General features: G+C 38.7%; 1 protein-coding gene across 1 annotated transcript in view; it reads left to right on the top strand.

Annotated features, from left to right (window-relative positions):
- The first annotated feature begins 9,513 nt into the window (after positions 1 to 9,513).
- Positions 9,514 to 26,576, top strand: part of tp53i11 (tumor protein p53 inducible protein 11) — a 33,157-nt gene continuing 16,094 nt past the window's right edge. The window contains exons 1-2 of the mRNA XM_022756396.1: positions 9,514 to 9,621; positions 13,246 to 13,358. The gene's annotated coding sequence lies outside the window, so the exon portion shown is untranslated. The remainder of the gene's footprint in view (positions 9,622 to 13,245; positions 13,359 to 26,576) is intronic.

Here is a 26,576-nt window from a genome sequence, read left to right as displayed (position 1 = left end):
GCTGTAGCTTCATGTTTAGTACGCAGGTGGATGTGGTGTTGATCTTCTCACTAAACTCTCAGCAAGAAAGCTAATAAGTGTATTTCCCAAAACATCTATATCGCTACACAGTGGACCACAGTGGGCTGATTTCAAAAGGTGTCACAGCAGGATGGAAGCCGATCATCAAGAGCAGAAGTGATAATGATAATGGGTGAAAATGTAAATTAAAAATGAAAATGTGTGCCAATGTGAGTAAAGCCGTCTAAATCTGACAGCAACCACTTCATGCACTAATATCCACAGTCCATCCGGTTACATGAAGTCAATCACTGGCTATTTTGCATTTGGTTTAATAATGTTTCAGAGTGCCATGGGGAAAAACACACAAAGTCATGGTCCATTTAGCAGGATCAGCGAGACAAACTGCCTCACTGTGTAGATTACTTTATTGCCGGTGATAAATGAAATGCTACAAATGAAACAATAATTAATATTCATCTGTTGTGTGGCAACTGAAGTTTTAATGGTGATGATGGGGCATGTGTCATCACATTTATCTTCCACCTACACTGTTGAAATGTCAGCCAGGAGAGCTGCTGACCCCGGGCAGATGCTCAGGCACTGAATGACTGTGAGCAAACAAAACATTTTGGCATTTCCACAAACAGCAGCATTGTGACCGGGAGATGAAGCAACCAGGTCTGAGATCATCAACTCTGCCCTGAGCAATCAGGCCTTTTCGGTGCAGAAATATTGCATCCTTAATGTAATCACCCAACGCTTTCATTTCCCCCTGCCTCCCTCCTGGGCCTGCTTTCAGCAGTCTGGAATGTTTTTATATCGCTGATCTAGATAGGGGCGTTACGCTTCTCAAGGTAATTGGTATGTTGCTCTTTGAGTCCATGGATGGAAATATTTGGTATGAATTCTGACGTTATTGCTGTTTTTATGAAGTGTCTCAATGCACATATTGCAGCCAGGGTATCTTCGGTCCAGGCGTCTCAAAAGCTATAAATTGTTATTGTATGAATAGGCTGTTTTCATTGTCTTTGTAATGAGCAGAATGTTCTTTGTGGTTTATGTTATTTTTGTGTTATTGTATGAGAAAAACCTTGAAATATGTTCTGTGCTATTTTCTGATGTGTCCCCAAATCCCACAAATGAAGCATGCTCATTAAAATGACATCTTCACTGCTCTCACTGTGTCTCTCCTTTTTACTTGATCTTTTTTTTTGCCCATTATGAATTCCTACAGTTCACTCTCCCTATCTTCCTCTCACACTGTCATTTTGTCTCCTCCAAGCTTTTGCTGACTTGAGCAATTTATTCACATCTCAAATTCAGTGTCATGGCGAAATGTGAATAACGTCTGTGTCCCTGGGGCAGCTGGCTGGTCACACCTGAATACACACTGAGCCCACATCTCTCCGTCCCTGCCTATCAGTTATGTCCTTATTTTACTTGACTAAGAATTACCTTGATGAAGCTCTACAGAGGATAAGTAGACCCTGACAAATGTAACAACATCAAACTTTGCACCAGTAATGTTCCTGTATTTCAGTCATTTTAGCTTTGCAGACATATCAAAAAGTCTTTCTTTCAGCTTACTTTGTTATAGATGAGTGTGTAGGTGGTGTTAGCCACAGTGGTCCATCAAAACACCATGAGTATCTTAACAATGTGTTAGGTGGGATATCTTATGTAAAAATAATATACTTCACATAGCACTTATCAAAAAAAAAAGCCCCACTCACATTAACAACCCAGATGACAAAGTGGGGGTGTGATAAAGAAGAGTGTTATCTTTCTGTAAATGTGATGTATGTCCTAATAAAACCCAAATACAATTTTGTCAGGTGTGGATAACATTCTGCCCAAAAAGTAAAACAGACACTCTGTCGTAAGCAAGTTTTTTGTCAAGAAGAAAGTTGACTACCATTTGGCCTTTTGATACATTTAGGTAGAAAACAAAACCTATGCTGTGTTCACGTCATGTGGGATAAATGATAGAGATGGGGAAGATTCCCATGCTAACGACCTGCAAGCGTTCATGTCATCAAGACAGATGTATTAATACATAGCTGTTCATGTGAGGATAAACATACTGTGGAGTGACAGTAGAACACCATATTTTATTCAATTGGGCTTTAACTGCACTTAACAATGGTCTTTGGCTGATGTGAGGCGTCCATATTCATTTGGTTTTCCGGCATTTCTGTATTAATATTATTTGCCCAGTTGGATATATAGGAGCTTTGCCGTTTGTTATTATGACTTGAAGATGAAATTACACCATTCTAACTCCTAATTACAATAACCCTGATATGACGTGAACACGGCATAAGAGTCTACAGCCCTGACGGCGGCCCTGTGAGGATAAAATGGCTGAATGCTAACATCAGTATACTTGTGTTTTACCAATGCTAAGATTTGCTAATGACCACTAAACACGCAGAAGCCTATCCTACAGATGAAGCTGATGGGAATGTCATTAGTTTTTAGTATTTAGGCATAAACCAAATATTAGACAAACTGAAATTTTGACCTGATGACGGAGCTACAGGAAACATGAGTCGGGGTTGTCCTTTGGGAACGATGAATGTATTCGATTTTTAAACATTTCAGTCTGGTGGACAGTGAAGTGGTGGGCTGACAGACATTTAATGTCATCCCTAGCTTCATGCATAGATTTATGTGAAGTTATGTTCACCACATTGTATTTTCAGTACATTTCAGTCACAAAAAGGGTTATATTTACTGCATTTTCTGTGATATTTTGAAACTGAGGGTCAAATTTCCAACAGTTGAGCCTCACTGCCAGTTCTCAGTGTAGTTTTAAGTTTTGACAGTCACAGAAAAAGCATTAGAATTAATTTAGCATTCTTTTCTCTAAACTGGAAAAAACTGGGAAACATTCATCTCAATGAAGGTTTACACCAGCTCAGAATAATTTCCAAATACGGTTTGAGCCTGTGATATTCAAGACAGCCTTCGCCGGAAATAACTGCAATAACGTTTTGAGGGAGCTGGTCACACTGACTTTGCCTTCAGCTTTTAGTGTGCACCAGAGGAGAACATATCCTGATCCATGGATAAAGGACTGGAGGGAGCAGAGTGAAGTGTAAGAGAAGTCGGCCGTCCTTCTGTATCCCCGGAGAGCTGTCATATTTTCACCAGGCAGAGCAGAGACTTCAGAGTGTCAGCCAGGGTCTCATTTCATCTCCTGTTTGTGAGGCAAGAAAGATACAGTACTCTCAGTTCTCTCTCTTCTCATCAATGCAACGACGGCGTGTCAGCAGGGTATGGGACAAATCAATATGTGCCTTCACATGAGAATGTCTTTGATGAGCTGAGGTTGTCTAAACCACTCTCAGCTAGATATCAAGGTACTAGATGGGTCTGATGCAGACTTAAAGGGTTCTTTGCTTTGACTTCTGTTGGAAAATGCAGATTTTGAGTTGAGTAGAAATTTTTACTCAAGTAATTTATTGACTTTTTTCTAGGACAGAGTCAGAAGTCTGCTATGCGGAATCCATCATCATCACTGTGTTACAATAGAGGAGTTAAATTGTGTCCATTTATTTGTAAAACAGATTTTAAAAAAACTCTCTTTCATTTATTTTTCATGCTGCTGTTTTTCCTGCGTCTCTGGGCTGTGGGGTGTTTGCTGAGGTGTGAACCCTGACAGAGACAACCCTGTTCACCCACTCACAGTCTCAGCTTTAATCTCTCAGTTTGCTAGAGATTCAGCCCAAGAACTTTAAATCCTCCTCCTTTATCATCAGCAGTGAGCTGGACTCTTCTCTAATCTATTTTTCACTTTCTACTGCACACATTACATCTCCCTGTGGGCAACAGTTCAAGCTGTTTCTCAACGGATGAATCATATTATATAATTTTACCCGGTCTCAAAGGTATTTTCTAGACACATAGTTAATATCACGATATATTGAAACATGTGGTGTATTTGTGATATTAATAGAGTACTGCATGAGTGAGTCCTAAAACCAGGAAATTAGTTAGCATTTTAGCACTTCCGGTTCCCCCATCCCAAAGTCTATGGGTTTTTGGTGCTGAATGGTGGTGGCTAAATGACACCACAAAGGTTGTCATGGACGTCATCACACCGAACATGAAAACAGATCTACTCACCAGTCTGCCTTTACAGCCTTGTTGTGTTTACACTTGCACTTTTGCAACTCTTACTAACTTTGTAAGAGGAAAGAATTTTGTAGAAGAGGTGAGCGCTAAATCAAATGAAAAGGGTGAATTTTAGTGGTGGTCATGTTGAAGTAATTTGACCATGGTGTAGTTTGTTTATACAGCTGCTGTGATGTCTAGCTCAGATCCTTTTGTTTGCCCATTTTTCCTGCTTCCAACACATCATCTTCAAGCGCTGACTGTTCACTCGCTGCCAAATACATCTCGCCCCCGGACAGGTGCCATTGTAAAAAGATAATCACTGTTATTCGCTTCACCTGTCAGAGGTTTTAACGTTGAGTCCGTGCAGTTGTCGTAAAAAGTCAGGATATTTCCTGCTACTATACATGACAATTATCTCATTAAACACTCCAAATCTGTTTTGTATGAGCAACACAAAAGTTTCCTTCTAAAATATTAAAACAGTTCAGTTTCTGTGAATGTTGCAGTGTGTGCCTTTGTGTAGCCTCAGTGCGATCAGTGCAATGGAGGAGAGAGGCTAGCCCATGTTTGCTATGAAATGATTAATCTCTTCCTCTAATCAGTTTTCTTCCTTAATGATGAAATATGTAAATAGCGTGTGCAGCGTGTGCAGGAAGTCATATGTTCATTCTAGAGGCTGAAGTGTGTCGATCCTGAGGGAAATGCTGTAGGCCTGGATTTATACCATCTGCGGCATACCCCAGGCAGATATGGGTGTTATGGGAGTGGTTTTCATCCATTACACTTGTATTTATTGGTTCAAACACTGTTGGTGTTTTCTAAGTGTACAGTCTTGTTTGTGCATCCAGTCAGCTGATGGCACAGTCAACACCTCTTTTCATTTCAAACCAGAATTAATTAGAAATAATCTGTTTTTAATGAAGTTATTAGCATTTTTTCTAACTGAGACCTGTTGGATTGTTATATTAAAGATTCCATTTCTGTATGTTTTTTTTTTTACTTCCTCTACAACAGCCCTGGGGCATCATTCAGCTTGTGAAACATTTATGTTTCATATATCATATAAAATCTGATTTGGCTCCTTTTGAGTCAACTACTCAGGCTCTGTTGTCAAAGCTGGGAGGTAAAATGCCCTCAAATCTGAATTAAGCCTGTGTTTGGGTTAATAATTTTCTCCTGCTTGGAACAAATAAGAGCCAGGTTCTCAAAATAGCTTTTGGCTGAGGCAAAGAGGAAATTTAATTATATTTGAAAGAAGGAACACCATTGTTTCCATAAGAAGAGCAGCTTAGGTGCTAAATATTTAGCTGGATCCCACGTAGCAGCACAATATGCCAAAACCTAAGAGAGCTCCTTCATATCAAAAGACTATTTCCATTTGCTTAATCTTTTTGAATATACCCAATTATGCAATCTGTATGCAGTGTTGTAGGATGCAGATTTCCATTTCAAGTGCATTTCTAACAGACAATGTCTTGACTGTGTACCACACAAGTGTTGCTCCTCTCCTGTTTTCTCGTTTTGCTTCATTCCCTTTTTGTGGAAGTTATTCAGCGGAAAGGTAATTCAGTCTATGTCCTGATTATTATTGGATTAGTGGGTTTTCTAATTCTCTCCAGGATCGGATAGAGAAAATAATGATTAATCTCAAAGTAAAGGATGAGCCAGGGAAATGATTAACTGGCTGTGCGTTTGTATAGTCTGGTAGAGGCCAGATCAACAAACCTGCATGCAGACAGAGTGGAGGGGAGAGGGGGATTGCAATAATACTTGACCTTTGCATCCTTCCTTTTGAGCAACTGTTGGGCTGAAGCTGAGGCGCAGCTGACTGCTGCTCGTCATGGACCCACCACCCCACCTCACTCCAACTCTTTGTGTTTATATGTGACAGAAGGGATGGCCTCCAAGGCCAGTTGTACTCTTGATACAGTAAACTGGATGACAGCTATATTGGACAATGTTTATCCACATGGGTCAATATCCTCCTCTCCATTTATTCAAAAGTCCAGAAAACACCTCTCATCCTCCTGTTTTACAGCGCCTGCTTCATCATATCCGTTCACCTGGCAGTGCTGGCTGTGGACAGTATTGGCTGATTCTTGTTCTTTTCCAGGAAGTCATCATCCTCATCAATTTCCCACAGTCTTCCTGTTGTGATGACTGGTATCAGTTTTCTCAGCTCACTGGCAACAAGCCGGAATAATCCATTCCTGTAAATGAATCAAATATCACAATCTTGCTCTTAAACAGCATATCCTGCTGTCCTGGAGCAAGGGAGGATTAAGAGGATAAGATTTTTGGACTCTTAATGCATGATTTCCATGTGCGAGAGATATCTCATGCTTTAAAAACACCCTGGAATCCTGGGACGTGAAGTGAGATGAGGCACAGCGGGGGAATTTAATACTAATTCCTGGAAGGCTGTCTAACATGATTAGCTGAAGAGGTAGGATGTCTGTAAGTGAGCTGATAACATAACCCTGGTGTCACCAAGGTCCACTGAGGTATTTAGTTTTGAGCTGATGATCTGACCACTCTTAATCCATGCTGTATTCTGTGTTTTTCCTTATGGTCAAGGATATTTATTCTTAAGTGTAACGAGACGAAAACCATTTGGATCCCATGGTCAGCCTTCGTGGCTGGTTATAAAATCAAGAGACCTTGACCAAAAGCCACAATTTTCTTACAGGAAAGGGTTTTTTTTTTCAGAGTTTCATCTGTCAACAAGAACAAGATGTGACTGGAACTATCTTAGATGATATTTAGATTATAAATCATAGCAGAGACTTGTAGAATAATTAAATATTATTGCACGTCCCTGTTGCCTCTTTAACCGTGACGAGTATGATGGGTTTTACTGTTATATTTCCTTCCCCTCGTCCACAATTATCAAACACCTTGTTCCAGACAAGCTCATTTGAGAAAGACTGGACAAGAGGCAAGATATTGAGTTTTATGAAACTAAAACCTGATTGGTCACTGCAGGTTGGGGGCGGAAGAAGAGTGTTGTTTGTTTGACAGGTTCCAGTGTGGGTGAAGACAAAGCACACATGCCTCCCACAAAACAGCCCCTTTCTTAGAGCCCATATTTTCTCATTCATTGCTCAAATCACATGCAGCACATGTGCAAATTCCTCTGTCTTCAGGCTAAAAATGGTATGTATTGAAAAATAAATAGAATAAAGGCAGAAGCTTCATGTTTCAACCCCTCATATCTCTCCACACAAACCATGTCTTCTCCCTCCTCATGTGCTCTTACATCTTCACAGCAGCGTACCCAACCTCATGCCCTTCCTATCTCTTACAAAATACCTCTGGCTGCCATTCACCTGTAACTTCCACCTACTGCCATCATCTGTCCCTCTTAAATGTCAAACTTTCCCTTGAATGTCCAATATCCTGATAAACTACCGAAGGATGGCTGTCATGCAGGTGGGTTGAAAATGCCACTGAAACGATGATTACAGACTCTTCTCCAATATCCTTTGATAGGTTATTTCCACTACTGAAATCCTTAATTAATAACAAGATCTATCTGCTGTGTAAAAATATTTTAACTATAACTGGAAGTGGACCGCTGGGTAATGCTTGAATTTGGCTGTACTAACCCTATGAATATATAATTATTACATCTACATCACACCTATTCATTGGTTACCCAGTTGAGACTGTTTTGTGTGTTTCCCTCCAGAGTTCCTTTCCTGGGGAATTTTGATTTTTATATTTGATTTACATTGGTGTGTTTTACTGATCACATCAGAGTGGCCAACATCTAAAAAGTTACAGACTGAACAAGTCTTGCTTTTTTACTGTTGCCCATAAAGTTGGAATAATTTTGTTTTCAGACACAATCCTCTGTTTATTCCTATTTTAAATGCATCAGTACTTTTGACCAGGTTCAATGATTACATTATGTGTCCCAATTACCCAGGTGAAATGAAATAAATCACATTGTCATAATCATTTCATGGAAAGAGGTAAAAAATATTTTATTCCAAATTTATGAGCAACAGTGTATATATATTTGGTCCACTTCTACCCCTATATTGAATGAAACCTGTGCGCTGTTTCTTTTAGAGAAATGTGTATGTATGTTGTCATAAGGATATTCTATAAAAATGTGTGCTACTCAACCCTGCTGCCAACATCTGTGTACCGTTCCCCTCTCACACCTTTCATTTTGCTTCTGCCAGCAAATCCTCAGAGATTCTTCCTCCAACACTAATTCAGCACCTCTGTTCAAAGTTGAAGAGCTTGTTTTATTAGCACCTGCATGAATATCCTTGATGCTGTTACAAAGGCAATTAAAGATGCATAACCCTGCCTTTATACACGCCGAAGACAAAATGAGGAAATAGAGGGCTGTTAAACTATAATTGTTCTGCAATATCACAAAAGACTTTCATGTTGAAATACCAGACAGATACTGAGGCAGCAGGAGTAGCTTATACCACAAATGGTTCATTTTTTTTCTGAAAAGATATTATTATAGTTTAGTATAGTGGATACTCTGTTGGCATGGAAGGGTCTTCATTGGAATTGCATTGATGAGTATACAAAAGTCTAGACACAGGTATGTATATAATGTTTTGCACCTCAGGGCCACCATATATTTGGCAGGGAGTTACATATTCAAGGCATTACCAAGAGTTAAATGAGAATCAAATTACTCAGTGATTGAGTTATTGATGTCTGAAGTGAATCTTCCAGTTTTTCTCCGCTGCTTTGACACCGTTGTTGAATAAAAAATGCTCATTATCTTCATTGTGTAAGTCTTCACAACATTCTTTGCTGTTAACTGTCATCAAGGAGGTGTTGCTGCTTTACAGTACAGAAATGATACAGAAAAGACGATGTGTCACTAAACAGTATGTGATGTTTTGGTCAGAGGAAGAAATAGTCACACAAATAGAGACAAAGAGAGGACAGGAACAACATTTTGCCTATAAAGACATTACAACAGAGTAAAGGAATTAGAAAGTCTTCATTGTACAACAGTGTTGGAAGAAGTATTATTCCTCCTTTGCTTGAGGAAAAAGTACAGGGGAAAAGGGGTTCACCTCTTTGAAACACTGTGAAATCCCAAAAGACAATAATATAACTCCCTAACTCCCTATAACTCCCTATTGTACCTATATATTTTATAGGTACAATAAATATATAGGTGAACAAATACACATGTATCGATCCTACTGCGGTGTGATGGCCACAGCGATTTAATGAAGTCAAAGTTTCAAGCCAAAAGTCTGAGAGGTGGCAACCAAGACCACGTTCAGGATGTAGTGCTACACCACATATTACGGTAGAGAAAATCAGATGTGCGCTTTCGTGTGAGCGCAGGTTATTATGGTAATCGGAAGCTCCCTTGGATTGTGTCCTGCTCCGGGGTTTGTGAAAGCACGGAGCGCTGCGATGAACCACCACACTGTCCTCCCTGCTCACTCACCGAAGTAACGGCTAACGTCTCTCTATTTGGACACCACTCCGCTTCCCACTGTAAGTAAGACTTCTTATATCTTCCCAGCACATTATTATTTTACTTTAAGATGCTTCAAGCTATGTTGTGTATCTGTCAACGTCTTGTAGAGTTAACAGTAAGTAACTGCTAGCTAAAGTCATTTCGCGCTGCTTGTTTGGAAAAGCGTATCGGCTATTTCTGCAAAAAATATTTCATTTAGTCTCTGCATCAAGTTGTTTTGTTGTTGCAGCAGTTTGTGTTAGTTGGGTAACGTTTCAAAAGCTGGACAAGAAGTTGAGCGAGCGTGGTAGACAGCTCCGTCAAATAAACCGTTAAAGAAAAAAAAAGTAATTTTCCTGTTTAACAAGTGTATGTGAGGAAAACGCGTAATTTGGAGGTGGACCATTTATTCTCTTATTTTTTCTATCGTTCAGCCCCATAACTGTATTAATGGCTGAGCTGCTACACCCCACCCAGTCACCACAGCTGTGAAGTTATTTAACAGCCAAAGGTTAACTTTTGCGAGTAACTAATTATTTTGGTTACCCAGCTAAAAGCCCTCTAAAAAATTGTGCTGACATTTTTCAGCATGAAAGAGCTGTTTCATGGTCTGTTCCTGCTGGGTTTGATCAACCAAAAACATCACACAAATTTTGTAATTCAATACTTTAAAAAGTACGTAAAAGTTGTACTTTTTATATTTTGAAATAGGTTAAAACGTTGAATAAATGTTATTTTTTCGAAAGGAGATGGCATCGTTAATTCATATAATAATAGAATTAACTCCACAATTCATAAGTAAAAGTGGATTAACTGGTTTGGCAGGGCAATGAGATCCAAACCACACTGAAATCTGGATATTTGAGTGATGGAAAATGCCCAATGAGGGCAGAATCTGAAGATATTTCATAAAACAAATGCCACTGTATACCAGCTGGGTTTATCAGAAAGAGGAGGGGAGACATACACCTAAGTGTACTGTAATGTTTGTATGAAAATTAAAAAAGTTTGTTTAAATTTTGTTCATTTCCCTTCAAATTTTAAGTAAGATTAAGTGCAATAATCAAATGAGACTGACTGCAGGTGTGTTAGGATTGCTGTTGTCATTGCTGTAGTCTCAAGAGATGTGGATCACTCAGTGGGAGAGTCTGCTTACAGTTCAGGTTAGTGTTTGGTGTGTCGAGACTTGTCCCAAGTGCAGTTCAGCAATGCTGCAGCACTGTCGGAATGAACAATCATGTTGTCAGTGTTGTGTACAGAGCTATAGCTTACTGTTTAGCAGTCTGTGGGGAAAGTCTCATTCCTGTTTCTCATGAGGCTTGTTCATTAGATGACTTAAATGTAAGCTTAACTTACTTACAATGAACAGTTATGTTTTTTATCTATGTTTTTCAAAATTACTCTTGCTTAATGTGCATGAACATGCCAAAGTTTGTAATGGCACAAGCCTTTCAACACACAACAAAACCTAACCCAAGGTTGCTGGCTTAAGTCAAAGGGGAGGCAATAACATGAGGGAAGCAACATGGTGGCTAATTCATTCCTTATATCTCAGTCACAATGCAAAAAATGCATCAAAAAAAAATCGAATGGGGAGATGAATGAGGGATTTTACCCCTCAGCACGAAGCCTTGTTCATTTGATTTGCCTTTGTCATGACTCAAGCCTTATTTCCATGGCAGCAGTAGCACAGTTGTTCTATAATCACCTTGTGATCAGGAATCAACATGTCATCCAGGCTTTGCGGGTGTTTCTAATTGGCCCAGGAAATAAAAAAAAAAGATTGAATGGGGCTTCCTTCTCTGGTCTTAGTGTCCATGGTGACAAAATGTTCAGCTTGGTGGAAAATAAATAAAATTGATGTGGAGTGGACAGCAGTGGATGTCTGTTGAAGGTACTGTGGCTGGGCTGATGTAGCCATCAGCAATTTTTCTGGCTGAGGTAGGTGTTCAACACCATCTCTGTCCTTTTATCCAAAGCAAGCATTACAAAAGCATTAGATATTTTCACTGTTAACATAGCAGTGCTTAACAGTCTGAATACAGAAGTGGCTCTGGCAAATGGGTCAGATCTGGCCTGGATGTTGACCTTTTAGACTGTTTTCTTTTTCCAGGAACGCTTGTGACTGCAGGGTATTGTCACCTCAGCCAACCCTCAAAGATTCTGTCATCTTTTGTTTCAACCTCTTCTCACTAATGACTCTCATGCAGAAAAACAGCACAGCTCTTTATGTCACATGGAAATGGTACACATTGTCATATTATAACTGTACTTAACACCTCTCTGATAAATTGAAATATTACATTATATCATGACTTCCCTATTCAAAGCAGTTAGTTTCACTGCAGGGTACAATTTTCTATGAGACTTTGTAAAAAAATAAGAATAGTTTCTTTTTGCAATTTTTGAATCAGCCCCATGCACTCCACCAGACTGGATAGATAGTTAAGCTGGTCCCAGTAGAGCTGGGCTGTGAGGCTGAAATGATCCATGGAGAGTTAAGCAGTAGCATATGTAGATGGTTTTGTGTCTCAGTGTAGTTTTTTGACGAGGCACTGAGGCAGGCAGTAGCACTGAGAACAGCCCTGGGCAGTCCCACAGGTCCTTCACACACTCTTGGCATGCTGCATGCTGGGAAGTCTAAGCAGATGGTGACCCCTTTTTTTGTTTTAACCCCTCAGTGATTAATTAACACTTGTGTTCACAACCCAGTCCACCAATGACACAACAAACTGTAAATGTTATAATTTGAATGGTTATTTATAGTTTAGCTGAACAAATGTACATTTGCAGGCCATTGTATGTGCCTGAGGCACTTGTCCCTGACAGATCAGACACGGTGGCACAAACAGTGGCCACTGACTCAAGACTTTCTTTTGTTATTTATATGTTTTTGATAGTAAGTGAATGGATACATTTTTTTTTTTTTTACAAGTGTAGCACTTGATGTGGTTTTCTTCTCCTTGTGTTGTTTTGGTGATTGTTGCTTTAGATTTACCTTTAAATGATTTACCTAAGCAAAATGGTGGCAAGCTATATTTAGTTGCATCCTTCTGTACTGACTTCTGGTCTGTCTCTAGGGACTACTGTGAACCAGCAATATTGTTCTGCCACTGAGGTTGGCTTTCTTCCTGGCATCTTCGCTTTTAATTTCCTACTGTCTGGTGTGACAGTGGGTTAGCCATAGGCTTTAATAATGACCCTACAGCAGATGTGCTTCTGTTTATTTCCAGTGGACAAGATTAGAGAAGCTAAGACCATATGCTGCTTTTAAGACTTTGCACTTTTATGGTAGTAAAAGGCTGCTCAACTCATTGATTATATCTGGGAAGACAGAAAAGCAATTCCATTGTTGAGTGGTGGGGAAACACTGTGGACAATTTCTGTGTATATTTGGCAAGTCATTTCCCTCAGGCAATTCCAGCTGTCACCATAAACTCGACAAAATCTCATTTGGGATTCATTATCTTTGATAACCCCTTTACTTCATATTGTGATGTTGTACAACATGTGATACTGTCTTTAGCTTAGCTTAGTTGCATCCTCAAAAAATCTTTGGCTTTTAGGGGGCTACACTGGTCTTTTTAATTTGGAAAACACATTACAGACTATAAGCTGTTGTTTTTCATTTCAAAACATGTGCTCTAATTTTCTATGGACAGGTTAACTTTAGAGGACTCCGCAGGAAATTTGGAAAAACGGGTAGTGGCAGCGGGAGCATCATCTTCTTCATTTGAGGTTAGGAACCGGTGTGAACTCAACATACCTGAATTCAGTAAGTAAAAGTTTCATTTTTGTTTCACTTCACTGATGTATAATTGTTTTCTAATTGCTGTGTCTGGGGTAAACGGGCTACAGTCACCCAAAATGAGGAATATGCCAGGCTGTGCTGGTCAGCTGTTCAGTGAGCTATGCTGTGGAGACTGGTTGTTTGGAATCTGTATGTATTCATTCTCACAGTGGAGCATTGTGATTGTTTTGGCTGCTTCTGTGAGTGCATGGAACTTAAAAAAAAAAAAAAGGTTTCACATTTCACCCTTGCCATTTGGACAAAGTCACCTTTCACTTCTCCTCAGCAACATTCATACATCACATCTAACATTTTCAACACGAGCATTATATATCTGGTTAGCTGACCCCTTGGTGACCCTTTACTGGAGGACTTGGTTCTTATAAAATGATGTAAGAAATGGAAATGTCTTAGCTGCTAAATGTTAAAAATGTAAAAAAAATTAAATTGAGCTTTATCCCTCCATAGCTTCACCCTATCACCTCCTAACATTCCTATGCAAGTTGCTGAACCCTCATCATACAGTGGTTCAGTCTTTTTCATTTACTCACTGATTACATTTAGATGTAATCACTGAACATTTGGATCTCACTGAACTGACAACCGGGGCTAGTTTAGTGCAGTATGGATCACCTAACATCCTGGTTCATCTAGAGGTTCCTTCACTAAAGTAGTTTCTCTATGATTGGAATAGAAAACCACTGTTTTGGTTAAAAAAGTAGAAAAACGAGGCCAACCATCAAAGCGACCGGTACCTTTTAGAGCTTCGCATTTTATTGAAATATATTCGCCGATGTGTTTGGGTTGTGTTATGTCACATTTTGATGGAAATTTGATTCTTGAAGCAGTGTAAAGTCATTACTATCATCATTGTCATTTTCATTTTTTGATTATTTGTTGATTTTTTTTTTTTTGTTGTTGTAAATGTCAGAAAATACTGAAAAAGTCTTAAACCATTTTTCCATAGCCCATGTTGATTTATTCCAATTGCTTCTTTTGGCCAACCAACTAACCTGACGCTCCAGATGGTTTGTTATACAGAACCATCTGGGAAGGCTTCGTCGAAAAATGTTTGGAAAATGGCAGGCGCTTTCAAAAAATACTTGGCAGGTGATAGGGTGAACCATCTGTCTGTCACGGGGTAACAACCAATCAGATTTTGCATTTTTCTCATTCTTCTCACCAGTGGAGCCAGTTGGTAACCATCCATCGAGAAAAGCCTTCACTGCCGTTCTCTACTCTTCTTTTAATTAAGAAATACTCCAGATCTGGTATAACTGATGCAATCAGCAGCATCTGCACTAACTTGTTAAGAACCCGCCGTTGTTGTTAACAAACAATGGCTTGTTGCTCTCGTTCTATCTAAGACACGCCCGTAGCTGTCAGTAGTTCTTCCTTCATAGGATGCTCATTGGTCCGAACCACTGTGCTTCAGCCAATAGCTTGGAGCCTGGTAGCTGCCTTGCAAGTTTACCGACCAACAGTCCAAAACCCTACTATCAGATTTTGTCATTATTGCTAAAAAAAATAGCTATTATCAGAACTGTTTTCAGTTCATTTTCGGTTGTCAATTAATCGACTAATTGTCTGAGCTAAAACTTAATAATGATATTGCGGATTTTAAAACAAATGAACCTGTCACCACATTTGATTTAGATAAAGATGTGGCTTATGAAAGAATTGGATATATAAAAAAAAAAACAAGTTTGCATGTATATGGTTGAATAAAGGTCAACACGTTCAGCAGTATCTGTGTTTTCAGCAGCATAGATGTATGTCTCTGGTACAACTTGGCCGACCTTATGTCAACAATGTGCCTTTTAAGACTTTTGCTGTTGTGATGGTTTAGATAATGACGGGAATCTCATTCCTGTGACGTAGTTCCAAAATAGTTTTCGTCTGAGTTTTGTATGTCTGGTACAATCAATCAGAACTTTCCATCCCAAAATGGAGTGGTACCAATATAATTTGTCAGACTTTATACCAGGGCTCTCAACAAGCCAGTGATTCCTAGTCCAGCACCATGGAAGAGTAGTCAGGTTTCTTGCTACTATATTTTTTTGTATGACAACTAGCCTGCAAAGAGTTTCAAGTCAAGTCAGTTTTGTGTTAGTAGACCCAAATCCTCAATTTGCCTTAAAAGTCTTTGCAGTTTTTCCAGGATACAACACCCTCTCTCCTTAGGCCCTAAGTTTGTAAAAACGTAAATGATAAATAAAATGGTCAGCAAATAAAAAAGAAATAAAAGTTTTACGAAACATTAGCAATTATTCCATGCCAACACACTCAGAATTCAGAACTTTTCGCAGTTCATGTCATGGATTTTCTCGGATGTAGGCTTATGATTTTCCAATAGAGCAGGGCTCTATAATCTCACTCTCACATCAAACTGCTAAATGATGAAATTAATTACGATTTCACTTTTTTATATATCTCTGGGCATGTTGCAATCCATTGTGCAATAATCCACCCAAACCTGTTTCAGGTGGGACTAGCCCACACATGCTTTATTGTTTTCTAGTGCTACTAGTTGATGATGTCAGAAATGAGTCTGGAAAAGTTTGAAATTGCGAAATGATGTATTTGTATTGAGCTAAAGAACTAATATAAATATTTTCAGACACATAGAACAAGATGTAATCATCCAGTGTGCAACAAACCAAACCATTGCAAGCTTACAAAAATTAATTTGTAAAGTTTTCAGACACACAAACATACTCTGTTGTAGGACAAATGAAGTAGTAATAAATCATACTTCCTGAAGGATAAAACATATTTAATACACATGTATGTAAATGCATATAAATATATATATATATGTATGTGTGTGTATATGTATATATGTATATATATATATATATATATATATACAGTATATATACACTGTTGCCCATAAGGTTGGAATGATTTTGTTTCAGACACAATCCTCTGTTTATTCCTATTTAAATTCATCAGTAATCACTTTTGACCAGGTGCAGTGATTACATTATGTGTCCCAATTACCCAGGTGAAATGAATTCATGCATAACATTTGTTTGGTGCTAAAAAAATATATATATATAAAAAAAAAAGATTATTCCAACTTTATGAGCAACAGTATATATATATATATATATATGTTTTTATTTTTTTTACCGTAAAAAAATAAATACTGGAAGTCCGTGTCGGACTGGAAACACAAGCGGAACCAATGTTAAACTTGTGTTTCCAGTCGGACACGGACCTCCCCCAACCAAGCCTACTGTTTGGCTGTTGGAGAACATGATATGCAAGTTTAACGCCACATATCTTGCACTGCATGTTATTGTCGTCTTTTTTATGAAAGTATTTCCAGACATCACTTTTCCTGGTCATGGCTGCCATGGTGCACGTAATGCCAACTGAGTTGAACTATTGTAGCCAAAAAACAACACGTGCGCAGATGCACGAGTATCCCCATCCCTAAAATGCATGCTAACAACCTAGCATCCTGTTGTGTAAAAGGATTGAAACAGTTAAATATAATTCAGCCTGGAAGCCAACCAAGTCCTGTCCTGCACACAACGCACACTGTATTCGACACACACACTTCAGTTTGACACTGCTAGGAAAAATCTGCTTCCTGCCCTTATAGTACACCTTTGGTAACAGTTTTGACACTGAACTTCCTTCCCTTAGTGAGAGAGCTCAAGCAGCTGTAACATAGAGGCTCTACGAGATTGGCTTTGTTAAGACCACACTCCATGTTCAAAACAATTTTAATGCTTCTTGACTCATATGCCTCACCTAGTAGAATACAATTTGAATCCCACTTTATCTAATAATGTCACATGATAACCCCAGACTTTGCTCATATCATTCATTCTAACATATTAATTTTGATGAGTTATGTTGTTTATCTTTGTACCTTAAAGGTTCTATAACTAACATTCAGTCACACTGGTGGCTGTTAAGTGAACTGCAATCGGCATCCGAAGCTAGGATCAAGTGAGCATCCTGGGCATTGGCCAAAACAGTGACGTGATTGTCAGACTGGGAAAGAAATTCAACCCTCTATGGCACTTAGATAGTCAATTTAAGGATTACCAGGAGAAGAAGAAGGGGTAGTCTACCCCCCTGTAGCCGCCAGACCATGTTGAGCTTTGAAGGGAATTAATTGGGACTGCAGATGAGAGACCAGTGGCAACATAACAGCAAGTGCATGGAGGGAATGTTTTTTAAATTCCAAAATATCAATATTGGTATCAGCATAAAAAAATCAGTCAAGCTATACCAGTAACAACATTGATAGCCATGGGCCATCACATACTGTTTTTGTGGTTATTTTTCCTAATAGAATGTTCAGCATGCTTACTTTTTGGCAATTTTGTGGTAAGTCGACGCAGGCAGTCTGTATTATTTAGTGTTTGCCATACATTCATTTCTGTTTGGTAGCCCGTCACAATATCAACATTGACTGCCATATTCGGATTTTGTATTTATACATTATGTTTTTGGTCTTCTGTCTCATTCTTGTGAACACAATATCTCAGTAACATTTTGAGGGAATTTTCTCAAGTTTGGAGCAAATGCTCACTTGGACTCTGAACTGATAAGATTTTGGTGGTCAAAGGTCAAGGTAACTGTGACCTTACAAAACACGTTTCTGACCATAACTCAATAATTCATACACTAATTATAACACAAATGAACACAAATGGATAAAACAATGAAGTGATGACATTTTATATCCAAAAGGTCAAAGGTCCACTTCACTGTGACATGATAATATCCTGCAAAAACACTGTCCATTATTCAACGCTGTAACGCAGGAACAGAGGGGCAGATTGTGACCATATTTCCTGCTACTTGACTGCTTGTTGGAGGCATATAACTGCGAGGCGGTAATTCTAGCTTTACTATTTCAAATGGATATAACCTTATTTTAATGTAAAGCTGTGTGCAGCGCATTGATTCAAAGATGGCCCGCGTAGCTGATTCAATATCGACTGCTTGTGCAAGTGAATAACGTTAATATTAAATCTTTAACTCTGATGCTGAATGTTGCAGCTGTGGCAGCTGAAGCAGTAAGCAAGACTTAGCAACTTACTTTATATGCATAGATGCATAGATGCATATGATTATATTGTGTTGTTTCATAAAACACTTGTTCAGATTGAGTGTTAGCAAATTGCAGTTAAAACAAAGAAACTTTATTATTAAAGTATCTTAGAAAGAATTCATTGCATTGATTATCAATTTGATTTTGTTTCATTTTATTTTGCTAACATTTGCCATTTTGTAGTAAATATATATTTAAGAAAATACTTTGATTAATACAGTAATTCTCACAACTGTATTTCCCTGCTTTAATAGTGTTTTGTGTCTGTTGATATTTTGTTTGGATGATTGCTGGTCCTGTGAGTAACTTCTTGCTATTAAAAACTAAAATTTTCTTCTAAATGGATTAAAATCATGCAGTCACAACCAGACTCTCGCCAAGGGAATAAACCAGAGCCAGGAGACAAATGCAACCTTTTCCCTGATTAGATATCTACCTCATCATGCTTAAACATCAGCCATCCTGTGCAGCCATTGATTTGCCACTGGCTAAGGTTGATTTCCTCATTTGTTTCTGTGTAAACTCAGCTGAGCCCTCATGGCATTTGTGGTGCTTCGTACAAACCTGATTAGCAAGCTGCGTGGGTGTATTCACATTTACCAAGAGGCGGCTTTGACTTATCTGAAGATGAGTTAACAATGTAGACTGGAACAATATTGGCAGTAATGACCTGTTAATGGGAACCTTCCTCTGGATGTAAGTTGGAAATGTCAGAGTTTTTACTTTGGAAATATTTAGAGCAAACATCAGGTACATGAGCACAAACACATTATTCAGCAATACAGTTATTTATTTTTCCCACTGTGAAAGTGAAAAGTGATGTAATTAGCTTCAGGTCTTCACAGAGACTACCCAGAGACTGTGGTGCGCCTCAAGTCTACCCACAATTTAAGTAACAGGCTGTCTGTGCAGTTTCTGGCAGTCTCTTGTGACTTGAAGGCATTTAGGGCAAAAGGGTGATTTCCCAACATCAAAGGCTTTACACGCATACAACCATGTCTAGACAGACTTGAGATGTATTGAAGAATAGGAGATGTTTGGAAGAAAAAAATTGCTGCAACCAGTGGTATACAGCAAACAAAGATGTCATTCAGGTCTGTCCGCTTGAAAGTGGGCTGAGTCTACTACTCCTGGTGAGCTTAACAACGACATAACATTTCAAAGAAGAGATGATTTCTCAATGAAAATGACTCAAATTCAGTTGTCTGTCACCTGATTGGTTTGCACAATGCATTGCTGTCTACCAACAAACTAAGACTACATAATTGCTGTTGCCCCTATAATTAAGTACTTTACATTTTTAAAGATTGCTTTATATTTTCTGCAGACAGTCAAAAGGAAGGTTGCGGTTTTAGCAGGTTATAACATGCAATGTTTCAAAGTATTGATTTTCTGTCACAGAAAACCTTTATTGTTTGCACTCTGTCTGCAGTGTGGGAGAGTGATGGACAAACCAATTACCTAGTCTGAATAGTAAAAAGAATGCTATGTGCCTCTGTTGGTATGGTTGCAGCTGTGTATTGCACTGTTTGTGGAAGGTGCTCTGCTTACTGATAGAGGGAATTGATTCAAGTGTTTCTGTCAGAGCAGGGTAACACAGACACAATGACAGTCTGATGAAATGTTGAAATTAGGTTTCTTTGTTTTACACATTGGGGTAGCTTTGAGACAAGGATTGTCTCAGGATTATAGGCCTCCATGAGAGAAGACATTCTAACCCTGACCTGCAGCAGTAAAATAATTCAAATGTATTTTTTTGCACAATGTTGAAAATATGTAAGTAATCAATCAACTAGTTACATACTTAGTTATATTGAGTCATAATTAGGGCTGGGTATGGAATTTCAATTTTTGTGTCACATTGTGTCCGTAGTATTTCTGCACCACCATTGCGGTCTTCGCCGTCATTGCAGTCAGTTTCTCTCGGTTAGGATTCCTTCAGTATCACTCATTCAGGAGGTACGATTGACACTTAACTTGGAGCCGAATTGTCTGCACAGGTCTCCTCCTTTCCAAAACAAATGGACCAGGTGATAAAAACTGGTAAAAACACTGAATAAAGCAGTTTTACATTAAAACTTGTCCCAGACGGGCTGCAAGCCAAGCTGCAGCTAACATTTAGTGTTTAAAAAGTATTTTTATGATAACTTATTATCCAGATGTTCAGGAGGTTCAGTCAAGCTGCTGCCAACGTTTGCTTTGCTTTTTTGCTCAATTTCTGTTATTACTCCAGACATCTGATTAAAAAAATTCCTTCACGCAGTTAAAACATATAGTTAGTTAGCCACGAAATGAAAAGGATTGTTACTTCAATTAAAATAATAGGTTTCTAAAGGTTTGAAAATGAATTAGTTAATAATTTAAGTAGACAACTCAACAAAATATATAACATACTGTAGGTTTAGTCGTTTTTAGACATTTTAATGTGGAAAAGTCAGTTATTCCTTTAAAAACAAGGTAGGTGGCTGCAGTGGTGGGGTCATGTTATTTCAAGTACCAGTGCGATGGTGAAATAGGATCCAGGAAGGCCAGTTTGTGTATTAGATCTCTAAGTTTGAAGGGCTCTCAGACAGTAAAACACTGCACAGGGGTTTATAATGCTATGAGATAAGATTTTACAACTCTGGAAAGTTATCACAGGGGCAATTAATTGATTTTTTTGTTGTGGCAATGGTTAGGTTAACAGTAAAAAATACCTCAAGGATGCACACAATGCATTTTTGGTGAGTAACACTCAGTGTAAACAAAACTCCAAAATGATGATCAGAAATCTTTTTCATTACAGGATCATTGCTCTGTATTTTGAACCCTTGCATCTCTACAGTGATTAAAGCTGAGAAAACAAACTGTATAGTATCTCAGATGATTACTTGACCCAGCCAAAATAATTTCTACCATTGTTGCTTATAAATTCTGAGAGAGGTAGCCTGTACCTGGTAACTGCTATCCTGGATATTTTCCTCATTGTTCTTGCAGTCTATGCTGTAAAACACAATTTCTCACACTGGCCATCTGACAGAAGAAATGTCAACAAAATGGAAGTTGTTGTGCTTGGTCTAGTGTGCTTCTGGCCTAATACTGAAAAGCTGACCTGCACCTGCTCACACTAATGTTGTCTTAATGGCTGTTACTGTGGAGCCCTCCTGTTGGCTCTTTTGAACTTTATAGACAATATAAGTGCGTTTATTGCTACATCAACCAGCCTACGTGTGTGTGCATCCAATGTCATGCCTGGAATGAGCACAGGATTATATGACGACCTCTCTTCCACATGTTTATGGGAAGAAGTGAGGTGATAAAAATGCATACATTTAATGATGCCAGAATAAATGGCAACATGCTGGATATTTTAAGGATGTCTTTCTGACATTTACTGAGCAATTTATTCCACGTGAAGAAATCCTTAGTGACGCAGATTGAGCCTTCAAATGAGTACACTTCGTCATCCAGCAGGGCTGCCTAGCAACCAGGTAGCGCTTCAGCAAGCAAGACAAGCTGAGCAAGGAGGGTTGAAGTTGAGGGCTTGAAATAGTCATATTATGGCACCTCAGGAATCAATCCTCTGTACAATTAACATTGTATTATTTATTGTGAAACTGACGCAGATTTTTGCTAATGACAGTATATATACAATCAGAAGCAGCTGTCCTTGGTAGCACATACTGTACATTAGTATTTTCACTTTAAATATGGTATGACATCAAAAATTAGTGAGAGAAGGAATTTCTCTTCTATTGCTGTTCACAGTCTCAGAGCTCCTAGAGGGGGACAGGCAGAAAGCTGTTTAAGCTGCTTTAACACTTACTCACTGACATGGAAAGAAAATAAATGTCCCCAGCCCTGTGGGTTTCCCTAGGAACACAGAAACATGTCTACTCTACTTTTAGTAATTGCAGATTATCACACTCCCTATTTAGGTCTTCGGCACAATGGTCAACAAGATTAGAGAAGTAGAAGAATGTAAACAGGAAAGTTGGATGGCATGGAGTTAAAAAATGAGTGAGTTAGAAAGAGGACCAATCTGGTTTTGCCTTCATTTCCTGCTCTAAAAAAAGTATGTACTGTAAGTCAAACTAGAGGAGTATCAATATACATCATAGCTAAAGGCCCAGATGGTCAGAAACTCAGACCAAGTGTGCAGTTCTTTAATCTCTCAAACTAAACTACACCTCTGTAGCTCCAGGATTTATGTACAATGTTTTCCTCACAGTGTGTTTCTCTTAATCATTCTTAAAAAGGGGAGGAAAATAATCTTTAAATCTACAGGCCACGGTGGGTTGTATGTCTGTAACTCAACCTGCCAAATGGAAGTGATAATAAAATGAGACCTTGTTGGCTATAAAACCAACACTTGGATCCTGTTTCTAACCTTACTAGCCTCAGGGAGCCACAGAACATAAAAATGATTTGTCAAGTGTGATACAACTGAAAGTGCCTCTTTTCTCTTCTCTGCAGGAGAGGAATAGTGACAATAGAGCAGAGTTAACACCATTTATGAACTCCAGTGTCTAACCACTGCTGTGATTTCAAAATGTCACTATTACTGAACACTGCCTGTTGCAATCTAGTTATTATACAGCTGCTCATATTTCTCACAGACCTTACCAAGATGCACAACATAACTTCATAACCATAATGATTCTTCTGCTATTCTCCCAAGCAAAATGAACAGAACTTTTAAAGGCTTCACTGTGTCTGTTGCCATGTGCATTTAAAGGGTATGCATGTAATAAGTCCAATTGTTACCCACAAGTGAAAAAGTACAGCATTCTAGCATGAGGTTTTCTCGACTAATAACTGTTTGCTGTGCCTCATTAAAGCCTGCCTCATTAGATCACTTAATTAGTCTTGACTAACAGTCACCCTGGACAACAAGCATTTGACATCTGGTATTTCTAGCTAGCTGTGACTTCTCCACACCACCAATACCTTCATTTCTTGTCACGACTTGACTCTGCAGAGATATGTATAGATATATAGAGGTGTTGTATGGCTCTTCTGGAGTCTGCAGCCTTTGGTGCTATTGTATGGCTATTCTGGAGTTTGCAGCCTTTGGTGCTGTTGTATGGCTATTCTGGAGTCTGCAGCCTTTGGTGCTGTTGAATTGTATTGTATTACTTTTCAAGGTATTGAAACAGAACATCTGCTTTTTTACCTGCCCTCCGGTGCAATTATAATTATCACATATCTTTAAATCATAGTGACAGTGTGATGATACGCTGCTTCAGAGAAGAGCAAATCAACAATAACCCTGTTAGTCATTAAAAATAATAATTATATATGAGTAGTAATAATTACTAGTTGGCTGTTTCTCACTGCAGTACAACAGAGACAGAGCTTTGAAGCTTTGTGCCAGCTTTGTTGGCGTGTACATTTTGATCGTTTTGAAGTGTTAGCTCTGCTTTACCTCACCACCTTCTGAGTTGGTGTCACAGTGAGCCTGCTGTGTTGAGGTGGCTCCAGAGATAGAAACACCAGACAATCACCTGGCTGTGACTTTATACTACTATAGCCCCCCACCCATTTCAGTTCCTTGCCCCACATGAGCACAGTGTAATGATGGTAAAAATAAACCACCTGTCTTCCTGACACACGTACACATAGCTACTATGTTATATACACACAAATATGTGTGTGTGTGTGTGTATTAGAGCCCGGCCGATATTGGCCTATCACAGATATATTGGTATTGGTGCATATATTCTCCGATATGCACTGATATGAATACTTTTATTAAGAAGCAATAATGCAGTGGAAATGCTCGGGTCAAGTTATATAGGCAGCATTTTATGTATATTTGATCCTTTGTTTGCATTCAAGTTGAATAAATTTATATAATATATATATACATATTTGTTCTTATGTTTTTTATTTATAGTTATTTGTTTTTATAGTTATTTTATTTAATTCCCAGTGAAGTTTACCGTTTCAGTGCACTGATGTCATTTTGGACAAAAAGTTTATTGTTAAACTATAAGATATCCTGCTTTCATTACATATCTTTTTCACAAGTGTTTATATATAAATATATATACATATAGGCTGATATATCGATATCAGAATTTTTTTACTCCCTAATATCGGTATCGGCCCCAAAAATCCAATATCAGTCAGGCTCTAATATATATACATACATAGATATATTAACAACACTTTGAATGTAGCAAGTACTGGCTCCTGCTCCTACAGAGTGAGCATAGTGCTGGAGTGTTGCACTATGGGTTGTTTGTAGGATTAGCAAGTTTCTGGTGTGTCTAACAGTATTTGGAGCCCGAATTCATAGTAAAGGAGTGTATGATGGCCTGTGTAATGTGTTCTGCTGCCATGGAGGACATACATTTTTGATGAGTGAAAATTAGTCAAAATCTTTATTTGGCATTTTATATTGAGGCCTGGACTTGTAAGGTTACTGTATTTACCAGTGCAGTCAGGTTTACCATTTGTTCTCCTGGTTTTTATATAACCTAATCTAAGGGTTAGCACAACAGTGCTCAAACCAGCATTGGAAAAATGTGTATGTTCCTATCTGTTATTTTCCTCCATGTATTGGATTTATGTAGGAGTAGTGGTAATGCAAGGAGGAGGGATGGACTAGAGCCTTCACTAGAATGAGAGACCAGCAGGGAGTCAACAGAGACCCAGCTGCAATGCTGTACTGTGAACTATGTCATTATCCTACAGCTGAGTTCTGAGGACAGTGCTTGAAATCGTTGTTCACAGATCCACATTCTTACGCGATATGTCACAGCATCGGGTTGTGATAACAGTCATTTTGAGACTGGGGTTTTCGGTACATTTACATTGTTAAAAACCTTGCCCTTACAGATGTAGTGAAATCTCACTACAGTAACAGTGACTACTGATATACTCAGCTCTGTATGTCACTGTGACTCTCCACAGATCTTCTATAACCACTCTAGCAACACGCTTACATAATTACATTGGAAGAACTCGGCCAACAAGGGGGTAAATTCCCTTGGTTCACTGTGATGTAATAACTGAATATTAGGCAGGGAAACTCTAAATCCCAGGAATCATTAAGACTAGTTCATTCCATCTTAACTGTCCCCAGATGACCTCACAGTATTAATCTGTTTGACTCAGCACAATAATCCATTGATAGTAACTGAGGAGCAGCTCTCCTCAGACCGTCAGCATATACAGATCTCACTGTTGTATAGAGTACAGTTTCCTGGGTATGTATTGGTGGCCTGTTCTAACTCAAGATAGGAATTCACTGCCTTCTCTATTGTCTTTTGTTTATGAGCAGCTGTCACAAGCACTGCTTTCTGTGTTCATCTGTTTTCTTTGCCCTTTTGCCACAACTGGAACTCATTTGTAATTTCCACAACATCAGAGCTCGTATCTGTCAGGCAGGGAAACCACTACATTAGTTGATTTGAAGAAATCTTAGTTTCAGCACTACTGGAAAGCTGGATACATCTACAGGATCAATACCGCCACTTATGCAATATAATGTGCCAATCTCTGCTACCAGTGCCCGCTCTTGACTAAGCTGTACTGATACTGATGTCATGGTCAACTGAATGTATCAAATGTGTGATCATGCAGTCCACAGGAAGAAAAAAGGCCCAGCCATAATATTTGTTTCTGATCTTAAACAAGCACAGGAGCTGACACAGTAGATTGTACAGGTGTTCAAAATAATGTCCATTACAATATAGTTGCAGTGAATACTTAACATGTTCATTTTCTGTTCTGGTTGTGTCAGACCTGTTTCAGTTCAACTCTGATAAAATTTTCTGGTGATGTTTTATCGTAATGCATGTTATCTTGTCCACATTTATGGGCAGACAAATTAACAGGAACTTTCAATGAAACTCTGACTAATGAAATATGTATCAGCTACATGCCATGATCCACAGCACAAGGGGTGGTAGGAGATTGTAACAGCCTAGGTGTCACCTCCCTGTATGAGCCTTACTGTGTTTTAATCTACTCCTGTTAGTAGTGCTTGGTTGGAGCTGTAATGACTTTGTTGACTTTGTATAATGAATTCTATTCCTCCCTTGCAGTCTTAATTGTCTGTTAATGCACACCAGCACACACTAAAAGCCTTCCACTACCGCCTCTTCACACCTTTTGTTGTTTCGGCAGTGATT

The sequence above is a fragment of the Seriola dumerili genome, unplaced genomic scaffold (assembly GCF_002260705.1).
Source record: "Seriola dumerili isolate Sdu_G_001 unplaced genomic scaffold, Sdu_1.0 BDQW01000242.1, whole genome shotgun sequence".
NCBI classification, from domain to species: Eukaryota; Metazoa; Chordata; class Actinopteri; order Carangiformes; family Carangidae; genus Seriola; species Seriola dumerili.
The sequence above is the reverse complement of the archived record's forward strand: the minus strand, read 5'-3'. Positions and strand labels throughout refer to the sequence as shown.